The following is a 10,739-nucleotide window of genomic DNA, read 5'->3' as shown; positions in this document are numbered from 1 at the left end:
TCATTGTACTTGTGAGATCTGAAAGCACTGGAAGCTGAGTTTATAGCAAACTACAGTTCTCAGCAATTCTAGCTGAGTAAGGTTAGTGAAGGGAAAAATAAAAATATCTCTCCTTAACCATGGTTTCCTCAAAGCTTCTTACTGATTTAGCTATAAGTCCATCTTTGTGCCTATTACACAAAGATCTGCATTTTCTGAAATACTTATTGGATAGGTTTTCGGTTTAGCAAATATTTTACAGCTGCTTTTACATCCTTATTCCTCAAGCTATAGATCATAGGATTTAGCATAGGTGTCACTACACCGTAAAACAGGGAAATGAGCTTGTCAGAAGTTTGCAATTGTTTTCTCCAGGCAGTTCTTGAGACGTGGGTTTGGCATACATAAAGAAAATGGTATCATAAAATATAATTACCACAGTCAGATATGCTGAACAGGTGGAAAAAGCCTTGCGTCTTCCTGTGGCTGAGTTCATTCTCAAGATGGTGTAGAGGCTGAACATGTAGGAGAAAAAAATGGTCAGCAATGGAAGAATTAGAAATGCCATATTTGATATTGTCATGGGGATGATACTGAGGGATATATCAGCACAAGCAAGCTTGAGAACAGCTAATATTTCACATGGGAAATGATTGATAACATTATTCTCACAGAAAGGCAATCGCATGGCAAGAGATGTTTGCACAACTGAGTTGATTCCACCAGACAGCCATGACACAGAAGCCATCAGTACATACACCACCTTGCTCATGATGACGGGGTATCTCAGAGGGTTACAGATGGCCACGTAGCAGTCAAAAGCCATCATGCCAAGGAGCAGCATTCTGTTGACCCCATTGCAAATCCTAAGAACATCTGCACTGCACATCCAGAGAAGGAAATGTTCCTTTTCTTTGAGATTAAGCTCATCCAGAAAAGAGAGGTTTCCCAGGAAGAAGTATACTGGGGTGTGAAGATGGGAATCAAAGATGCTTGCTATTATCAGAACACTGTTGCCAATTAGAATCACTAGATACATAATTAGAATTAGAACAAAGTCAACTATCTCAATCTTTGGGTATCCAGAAAGACCAGAAGAAGAAATTCTAGCACAAATGTCTGGTTAATTTTATCCATGTCATCCACTTTCAGTATGTCAAAGGAAGATCTAATATAAAATACATTCACTGCCAAGAAACAAATGTTACATGTTACATATTACCTGAACAATTGATTTTTTAAGAATGTATTATAAGGAGTGTTTGCTTGAAACTCTGACATCCAGCTATCTTCAACAATGTGTATGACTAGAATACAATAAAACTGGGAAGGATGGAAGTACCTATGCCCATTGCCAATATGTGAAGATCTACCTATGATCAAGCAAACATACAGAAGTAACCTTTCCTGCTGTTGAAGCCTTGTTCCTGGGTTGAGGTTTCTAAAACTCCTAATTAGCAACTATAAGCCTGACTTCATCTGCCCCAGAAAGTAAGCAGTGGAGATGGCAAGAGACTACTCAGCAAGGACTGGAAATATGATTCTGCAATTCATGATGGTCAAAATTTCACAGCAACTTTTTGGTGCATATTTCTTTCTACACCTGACACTGCATACTTTATATTAGGCACTTCAACTTTTTAATAGACATTAATGATAATAAATTGAATAGCATAAACTGAAATTTAACATCTGTTTAAATGTAGATAGTTGTTGATCTCATTCTAGCTCCTCTTAGTATCTTGTGTGACTGTTCCTGTGACAAGACCATTGCACAGATCAGATCCACATGAATGTCACACACAGTCTTTGGAGAGTATTACATAGTCTCTTCACTTACTTTCATTCTGTGGCTTCAGAGTGTATCTTCATAATTTACTCACTTAAGTCAACATAAGAAAACAGCAAGAAGGTTTAAATATTTTATATAAATAGGTACACACATGTGTATATGTACTACTACTTTATGCTTAACAAAATACAATCATTGTAAACTCCCATTTTTTCAAATATTAAAACATGAAATTTTTCCAAGGTTAACCTCATAGTAAACAGTGAAGTAGAGCACAAAGCTCAGATCAAGTGTAGTTCACAGCATCGCTAATTTTTATATACACATCAATCACCTGGATATCTTGAAAAGCTTTAGATTCTGTTTTGGTTTTTGGGGCAGCTCCTGAGAGTCTTCATTTCTCGTAACAGCCCAGGTTATACTTATGCAACAGGTCTTGAAAGCACTTGAGTAGCAAGTCTTTAATCTACACTGAGCTGGCAGATTATCCAGATATTTCTGATACAAATGGATTTTCTTTTGCCTTATTATGTGGATTGGCATACCAAACTGGAAAATGACAAGAACATATTCTTTTTGTGTTTTAGAGAAAGTTCAATATTCATATACTCTTAAGAAAAAAATATTATTGAAAGAGTTAAATAGTCTTAAGGAAAAAATATTATTGGAAGCTTTTTTTTTTTTAATAGATTTATTTATTTATTTATTTATTTATTTATTTATAGCTGTGTTGGGTCTTCGTTTCTGTGCGAGGGCTTTCTCCAGTTGCGGCGAGCGGGGGCCACTCTTCATCGCGGTGCGCGGGCCTCTCACTGTCATGGCCTCTCGTTGCGGAGCACGGCTCCAGACGCGCAGGCTCAGTAGTTGTGGCTCACGGGCCCAACTGCTCCGCGGCATGTGGGATCCTCCCAGACCAGGGCTCGAACCCGTGTCCCCTGCATCGGCAGGCAGACTCTCAACCACTGCGCCACCAGGGAAGCCCTGGAAGCATTTTTTAAAGCAGGTTAAATGTGTGCCAGACTACTGCAATAGCTTTTGAATATTACTGACAGCCTATCTTGAACCCAGTTATATTCCAAGCACAGTAAGGATAAATAAAAGAATAAAGTGCCTCTCACTACAGAGCTCACAATTCAGTTAGGGATATAGGAAAAGTACATAAAAAATATATTGTAAATATAATGACATCATGTAGCTTGAGTAAAATTTACAGATTTTCCCATAAGGAAGAAGTTTATGAGAAATAAATCACGCCAGGGAGAATTCAGGAAGAGTTTCAGAAATGGGCTGGATCTGGAAGCAGGGAAAGAATTAGACAAGTTTGGAAGAAAAGAAGGGGAGTATTCAAAAAGTGAGAAGGTGAGCAAAAGTTAGGAGTAAATGGATTGGCAGCACATCCTTTTTGGACAAGGGAGTTTCCGTGGTGGAGTGGTGGCAAGCGCATCTCAGAAGGAAAGTATGGCAGGTGCACAGAGAGGCTCTAAAGTCAAGAGAATTTGGCACGTCTTTTTTTTTTTTTTTTTTAATAGATCTTTATTGGAATATAATTGCCTCACAATATTGTGTTAGTTTCTGTTGTACAACAAAGCGAATTAGCCATATGCATACGCCATGTCCCCATATCCCCTCCCTCTGGAGCCTCCCTCCCATCCTCCCTATCCCACCCCTCTAGGTCATCGCAAAGCACCAAGCTGATCTCTCTGTGCTATGTTGGCACGTCTTTTGGTGGGGAAGGAGTCTATCATTAGAAAGCACAGAACGTGGGTTGAACGCTTGGATCCTGTGATGTTAGTACCCGCCAAATTTGACATCACACTATAGGATTTTATGAGATTTTTAGCAGAAACATAATACAAGGAATTAAGATATTTAGATTAATGGGTTTGTCACATTACTGATTGTATGTGAAAACTGACCTTTCCATAATCACCATCACATTTGACATTGGTCAAAATCACAAGTTTAGCCCTCACGTGGGCTAATAGTGTTAAGAATTTCATTACAGCCAATTTTCTCCCACTCTGCCACTTAGTTTGCCGTGTGATAGAAGTTGGGGAAATTACTTTAGAGCAGATATTACTTAGAGTCTAAAGTCCAACTCAAAGGAGGGATTCGCACTACAGGAATAATTTAATTAAGAATACACAAGAGAAATATCACAACTTTGAAGAGAAAGACAATAAGGGAATATAAAATCACAATTTTGGAGATGAAAACTTTAGCCCAAATGAGATTGTAAATTTTTATTTATTCATCTTAAGACCAGAACTTTCTTTAAAGAAGAAAAGAGGGAGGAGAAATCTTCATTTTTGTTGCGAAATCTTACTTTAGGATCTCATGTGCCATATTTTAGGCTTGAAATTAGCTCACTTGGCTGGTGTCACATGACTAATAACAGGAAGAGGAAAGATCCAAAGTCCATTGTCTTTACATTACTACCCTGCCTAACTGGTAGCATTAAAATTTGTATAGAAATCATGTGTCAACAGCAGGGAATGGTTAGTGAGAACCTTAGTGAAGTAAGGGTCACAAAGACTACATTCATTCAACAGTGCCCAGAGAAAGGAGGCAATGATTCAATACTTACTCTACACTACTTCTTATGACAAATCAAAATTCTCCCCAAGAGGGCTCAGAAATTGGTCAGAGGATGTACTAGATAAGGGACATAAGCACCCTTGATCAGACCAGTCAGTAATGCAAATGGAAGAAGACAGCAAGATTTACCAGGACACATGAAGATGTTCTAGCCAGGCCCTTTGGGTCCAGGACTAGAGAGCCTGTTGGCTTCCTCTTCCAGACAACTGCAATGACAATGCATCTGAGGCTACCTGAGTTGCTTCTCCCTGCCATCTGCTCCAAGCCTTTCCCTCCTAGGCAGGAATCCCCTCACTAAGTCAAACCCACCTTGACCCAGGCTGTCTTGCTACCTTTGGTTTGCTTCTGCTCCCAGCGCTTTAAACTGTTTATGTTGTTATACTGTGAGGTAACAAGAGACATTGGGGAAGGAGCTTGCCTGTCTTGCTCATCCCTCTACACCTAAGCCTAATACAGTGGTAGCACATAATAGATGGGTTCTGACTGAATAGGTGAAGGCTTATTTTCTAAACTCTTAAGCATTTTCCGTGTGCAACATTTATGGATTAATTATCAGGAAAACTTTAATATGTCACATTTGTTTATCTGTAGCAGGCTTTAATTTTTTTAAATATCTTTCAGTCAGTATTAACAAGCTGCCATCTTATACAAATAATTACCAGTTTATGCATTATAAGTACAGAGGATCATCTAACATTTATTGATACAGGTTTAGCATAGTGGAAAAGTATCTCAGACTAGAATCAAAGTCTTTTGTTTGAGGTTCTATGCTTCAAATTTATAGCCTCAGTCTTCTCATTTGTAAGATAGTGATAAAGATACTTGCCTTACTTTCCTTGCAGGGAGATTTTAAAGAAACTATGTGATACCATATGGAAATTAAGGATTAACAGACATTGTACAAATAATAATGAAATAATAATAATTATAATGATTCTCAGCTGTATTTTGGTGATACTAAATTGATACCTATATTGCATCAGGTTATTCACATTAAAAATTAATACTGAATAATAGCTTTAACTATAGATTGAAAAGGTACAGTTTCATGATATTCAACAGTTACCATTACACTGATAAATTATTTCCACCTCCTAAAAGAACCCATTACTTCCTTTTTCGTACTTATGTCAGCATTCTGAATTAAGGTCAGGTTCAACAAACAATGCCAGATCCCACAGATGTGGAAGAATAAATATTTGTTATGCAACAGTTTTAATTGTTCCCCAGTTCCCAAAGCAATTTAAACTTGCAATGAGAGACCTGTGAAATGGAGAAACTTCTGGTACATTAGGGACAGTGTCCCACAGACACAATTAAGAATGGTAATGGGAACAAATTGTGGCTGAACTAAAGCTCCAAAATGAAATGACGTTCTCCTACTCATGTAACATATGAAAACAGGGGCAAATGTTCACCAAAGTAACTTTATGAAATGTGAGAGCTTTTTAGTTCAAATTATGATTACCAAAATAAAGTTAATTCAAAGTCAGGAATTACTATTCAAATGATAATTACCAAAATGAAATGTTTGAATTGAAAATAATCTAGATATTATAAATGAAATAAAACAGATATTTGCTGCGAATTAAATGCATTCATTTAACATTTTTGCTTTTTTTATATTCATCCTTTTAGATGAGTTAATTTGGTTCAGGAAGGCATCACCTTTTTTGGAATGAAAAGAGATACCAATAAGCAATAAAATAAATAAATTCACAGGACAAAAGGGAATTCATATGTTTAAGGCCACAAAATTAAAGAAGAAGAGGAGGAGGAGGAGGGATAAAAGGGAAGGAGAGGAAGAGGAGGAGGGGAAGAAGGTGTGAATTCAGATAGGTAATAATTCATCATCGAATTAAAGTGTTTTAGGAAAGTCTATTGAGTTATACTGTAGATATTAACACTGAACTTTGGCAAAGTTATTCTTCAGAAATGAAAAAGAAATAAAGACTTTCCCAGTCAAACAAAGCTGAAGTAGTTCACCACCACTAGACTCACCTTACAAGAAATGCTGAAAGGTGTTCTTCAAGATGAAATGAAAGGATGATAATTAGTAACATGAAAACATATAAAAACAGATAACACATTGGTAAGGGAAATATATAGTCAGTCATAAAATTCTAATTCCATAACAAGATGGTATGTTAGCCACTTAACTACAGTATAAAGACTAAAGGAAAAGACCATTAAAAATAACTATAGCTACTATAATTTGTTAACGAATACATGATATAAAAATAGGTAAATTGTCATGTTAAAAACATAAAAGGGGGGAATTAAAGGGTAGAGTTTTGTATGCAACTGAAGTTAATTTGCTATTAGCATAAAACAGACTGTTATATGTTTTATGTGACCTGCATGGTAACTACAAAATAAAAACCTACCATCATTCACAAAAGATAAAGAGAAGGGAATCAGAGCATATCATAGGGAAAATCACCATCCATTTAAGTAGGCAGCAAGAGGGAAAAAAGAAGAGTGGAAATACATAACAGCCATAATGTAATTAATAAGACGGTATTAGTAAGTCCTTACATATCAAAGACTACTCTAAATAAATGGATTGAAATCTCCAATCAAAAGGCCAGGGTGGCTGGATGAATTAAAAAAAATAAAAATAAAAAAACACCCAACAATATGTTGCCCACAAGAGACTCACTTCAGCTTTAAGGACACATATGAACTGAAACTAAAGGGATGGCAAAATATGTTCCATGCAAATACAAACCAAAAAAGGTTGGGGGCATCTGTTCTTATATCAGATAAAATAGACTTTAGGACAGAAACTGTCATGGGAGACAAAGAAGGTCATTATATAATGATAAAGGAGTGGACTCATCAAGAAAATATAACAATTATATATATGCACCCTACATCAAAAACACCTAAATATATTAAGTAAATTCTAACAGATCTGATGGGAGAAATAGAGAGTAGCACAAAAATAGTAGGGGGCTTCAATATCCCACTTTCAGCAATGGATAGATCATACACATGGAAAATTAATATTGAAAGGTTGGATTTAAATCATACTTTCAACTAAATGGACCTAACAGACATATAAAGAACATTCTATCCAAGAGCAGCAGAATATGCATTCTTCTCAAGTGCACATGGAACATTCTCCAGGATAGATCACAAAACAACTCGATCACAAGCTACAAGACAATTATTGGCATATTTAAAGATACCAAGGTACCAAGTATCTTTTTTTCATACCCCAATGGTATGAAATTAGAAATCAACAAGAGGAAACCTGGGTAATTTACAAACATGTGGAAACAAAACAACACACTCATGAGTAACCAAAGTATCAAAGAAAAAAATCAAAAGGGAAGTAAAAATATATTGAAATAAATGAAAATAGAAACACAATGTACCAAAACCTATAAAGTACTGCAGAAGCAGTTCTTAAAGAGAAGTATATAGTGATAAATGCATATATTAAGGGAAAAAAGAGTTCTCAAATAACCTAACTTTAACTGCAAGGAAGTAGAAAAAGAACAAATTAAGCCCAAAGTTAGCAGTAGGAAGGAACACACAGAACAGAGTGTAAATAAATGAAATAAAGACCAGAAAAACAAGAGAAAAGATTGACAAACTAAGAGGTGGATTTTTGAAAAGATAAAATTTATAAAACCTTTAGCTAGGCTAACCAAGAAAAAAAGAGAGAAGACTCAAATACATAAAATCAGAAATAAAAGAAGAGACATTACAAATGATAGCAAAGAAATACATAGAAGTAATTGATGAATTCCTAGAAATAAATATCTTACCAAGACTGAATCATGAAGAATGGGAAATCTGAACAGACCAATAATGAGTAAGAAAATTAAATCAAAATTATAAACCTCACAACAAAGACAGACCCAAGACCAGATGGTTTTACTGGTAAATTCTACCAAACATTTAAAGAATTAATATCAATCCTTCTCAAATTCATCCAAAAAATTAAATGGGAAGGAGAATTCCCAAACTTATTTTAGGAGGCCGACATTACCCTCACACCAAAGCCAGATAAGGACACTACAAGAAAAAAACAAAAAAACCCAAAAACTACCGACCAATATCCCTGGTGAATATAGATGCAAAAATTCTCAACCAAATATTAGCAAACCAAGTTCAACAGCACATTAGGATCATATGCCATGATCAAGTGGGATTTATCACTGGGATGCAAAGATGGTTCAACATATACAAATCAATAAATGCAATACACCACATTAACAGAATGAAAGATCAAAATCACATGATAATCTCAATAGAAGCGGAAAAGAGAATTTGACAAGATACAACATCTTCTCATGATTAAAAAATCATCAATAAATTGGGTATAGAGGAACATATCTCAACTTAATAAAGGCCATACATGACAGAACCATAACTGATATCATATTCAATGGTTAAAGGTGGAAAGTGTTTCAACTAGGATCAGGAACAAGTCAAGGGTACCCACTCTTGCCATTCTTATTCAACACAGTACTGGAAGTCCTATCTAGATCAATCAGGCAAGTAAAGAAATATATCCAAATTGAAAAGGAAGAAGTAAAATTATCTCTATTTGCAGATGATATCATCCTATATACAAAAAAATCTTAAAGACTCAACCAGAAAACTGAACTAAGCAATGAATTCAGTAAGATTGTATGATATAAAATCAACATTCAGAAATCAGTTGCATTTCTATACACTAACAATAAAATATCTGAAAAAGAAATAAGTGAAACAATCCCATTTACAGTATCATTAAAAACAATAAAATATTGATACTTAGGAATTAATTTAACCAAGAAAGTGAAACTACAAGACCTTGATGAAATCAAAGAAATTGAAGAAGATACAATTGGAAAGATATTCCAAGTTCATGTATCAGAAGAATTAACATTGTTAAAATATCCATACTACCCAAGTCATTTACAGATTCAATGCAATCCTTATAAAAATTCTAATTGCATTTTTCACAGAAGTAGAAAAAAATCATGAAATCTGTATGAAACTGCAAAAGACCACACACAGAGGAATCCTGAGAAAGAATAACAAAGCTGAAGGCATCACACGTCCCAATTTCAAACTATACTACAAAACTATAGTAATCAAAAGAGTATGGTACTGGCATAAAAATAGACACATAGACCAATAGTATAGAATAGAGAGCCCAGAAATAAACCCCCACATATACAGTCAAAATATATTTGACAAGGGAGCCAAGAATACTCAATAAGGAGAGTATACTCTATTCAATAAATTGTGCTGGGAAAACTGGATAACCATATACAGTAAAATGAAATTGTACCACAATCTTACACCACTCACAAACTTAACTTGAAATAGATTAAAGACTTAAACATAATACCTGAAATTATAAAACTCTTAGAAGAAAACATAGGGAAAAATTTCTGTGACATTGGTCTTGGCAATGATATTTTGCATATGACACCAAAAGCACAAGCAACAAAAACAAAAATGAACAAGTGGGACTACATCAAACAAAAAAGTTTCCCCACAGCAAAAGAAATAACAACAAAATAAAATACAACCTACGTAATGGGAGAAAATACATGCAAACAATATATCAGATAAGTGGTTATTATCCAAAATATATAAAGAAGTCATACAACTCAATAACAAAAAGTAAACAGTCCAATTAAAAAATGGGCAGAAAAGCTGAATTGATATCTTCCAAAGAAGACATACAACTGGACAACATGTACACGAAAAGATGCTCAGCATCATTAATCATCAGGGAAATGCAAATCAAAACCAAAATCAGATAGCACCTCACACCGGTCAGAATGGCTGCCATCAAAAAGACAAGAGAGAACAAGTGTTAGATGTGGAGAAAAAGAAAGGCCTGTGCACTGCTGGTGGAAATATAAATTGCTTCAGCGGCCAGGAAAACAGTATGAAGATCCCTTAAAAAATTAAAAATAAAACTACCATATGATCCAGCAATCCCACTCCTTGGTACACCTCCAAAGAAAATGTAAGCAAGATATCAAAAAGATATCTGTACTTGCATGTTTATTACAGCATTATTCACAATAGCCGAGATATGGTAACAACCTAAGTGTCTGTCAAGGGGTGAACAGATAAAGAAGATGTGGTACATACAGAAAATGGAATAATATCCAGCCATGAGAAAGAAGGAAATCCTGCCATTTGGGACAACATGGATAGACCTTGAGAGCATTATGGTAAGTGAGATATCAGGCAGAGAAAAACAAATACAGTCTGATATCATTTACATGTGGAATCTAAAAATGCTGAACTCATAGAAACAGAAAGTAGAAAGGTGGTTACCAGAGGCTATGGAATGAGGGAACTGGGGAGATGTTGGTCAAAGCATATAAACTTACAGTTAGAAGAT

General features: G+C 35.3%; 1 pseudogene; it reads right to left on the bottom strand.

Annotated features, from left to right (window-relative positions):
• Positions 1–203: 203 nt before the first annotated feature.
• LOC133098308 (olfactory receptor 13C3-like) lies at positions 204–1,116 on the bottom strand (annotated as a pseudogene).
• Between the last annotated feature and the right edge of the window lie 9,623 nt (positions 1,117–10,739).

This window comes from Eubalaena glacialis, chromosome 9, assembly GCF_028564815.1.
Source record: "Eubalaena glacialis isolate mEubGla1 chromosome 9, mEubGla1.1.hap2.+ XY, whole genome shotgun sequence".
Taxonomy (NCBI): domain Eukaryota; kingdom Metazoa; phylum Chordata; class Mammalia; order Artiodactyla; family Balaenidae; genus Eubalaena; species Eubalaena glacialis.
This window is presented reverse-complemented; position numbering and strand designations above follow the sequence as displayed.